General features: G+C 34.0%; 1 pseudogene; it reads right to left on the bottom strand.

Moving 5' to 3' along the window:
* LOC105461007 overlaps positions 1 to 1,398 on the bottom strand; it is a 17,077-nt pseudogene that overhangs the window by 9,106 nt on the left and 6,573 nt on the right.

Below are 1,398 nucleotides of genomic sequence, written 5' to 3'. Positions count from 1 at the left end.
GCCAGCCCGCTCAGAGATGTGTATAAGAGACAGACTATATACAGTGGTGAAAGAAGACGTCCGTCTACTGAAATAATTGGTATTATAGCGTAACTATGTATTGTAGAAGATATCGATTGAATCAGTGCTTCAACTTTTTTCAGTCCTATATTTGCCAATGTTCGTCCAGAATGTAGTTCAAGATTGAAGCCACTCTCGTCTGCATTATAAATTTCTTCAACTCCAATAGCTGGGATGTTAAACTTTACATTTGAAACAAATGATTTTGCGACATCTTGTAGGTTGTTACTATCTTGTAATGTTAATTGTGTCCTGAATGTTGTTATCTTGCGGAAAACAATTCTGTGTACTCTCTTAAATTTCCAAATCCACCATTTACTTGCCTTGAATTCGGGTAGATCCACTTGATCTTTTGCCTCTAAAGCCCAAAATCTTAAATTTATATCATGAATTATAGATCTTCTTTCAACAGCTTCTTTAAACTTTTGCAAAACATATTGCGTAATAAATGCAAGTTTATCTGCATTTGTTCCACCTCTGTTTACACTCGCCTCCCACCTGTATAGCTGTGTATAGATTTAACCTTGCGAAAACGTTTCTGTACAGTAGATAAATGTCGACTGGTCTTTTTTGCGCTTTTCCAAAACTCCACAGCTTTTCTTTTATAATTGAAATCGACCGTCCCTCCTTCATCATCAACAATGCATTCTTCAGGTTCAAAATTATCTTCTTCTACTTCTACATTTGGAATATATTCTACAATTTGTGGTTCATGTGGTTCTGATGGACCGTCAAAAATCAAAATCAAGCTCATAATGATGTTCCAATAACAACACCAAATGAGTATTTTGAAAATTGTTTAGAATATTAACAATTTCATCATGGACTTCGATTTCCAAAAGTATTGTAGGTGTCGGTGTTATATTTGCAATATGAAAAGTTGTTGCTAACTTTGGACCACGCACTAATCATATGGAAAAGTGGCCCCGGTCAAAATAGAAATAACCTATGCGAAAATATTCTTTATGAGGTACTGATCAAAAGTCTCAATGGCGTCAACCTTCAACCACCGCTAGTTTTCACACTGCTCATAAAGATTGCTTGAAACCACTTTATTTTAAAAAATCATAAAATTACGCTTCCTTGTTTTCTCTCTCTCTCTCTCTCTCTCTTTCTCTCTCTGTCATATTAAAAGTGCATATATTTAATACATATCCCAATAAGTAGAAGTCCCCTATATTACATGTAAATAAAATACGGAGGACTTCGTAATTGAGACTCCGGCCAACAATAATTATATTTTTATATGTATGTATGTATTTATATTTTATATGTATTATTTAATGCATGCAATTAATTGTAATTACATTACTCACTCTCAGCGCTATCCAAGATCAA

Source organism: Wasmannia auropunctata, unplaced genomic scaffold, assembly GCF_000956235.1.
Source record: "Wasmannia auropunctata unplaced genomic scaffold, wasmannia.A_1.0 LD336101.1, whole genome shotgun sequence".
In the NCBI taxonomy this organism is placed as follows: Eukaryota; Metazoa; Arthropoda; class Insecta; order Hymenoptera; family Formicidae; genus Wasmannia; species Wasmannia auropunctata.
Note: the sequence above shows the minus strand (reverse complement) of the source record. Positions and strands in the feature narration are given on the sequence as shown.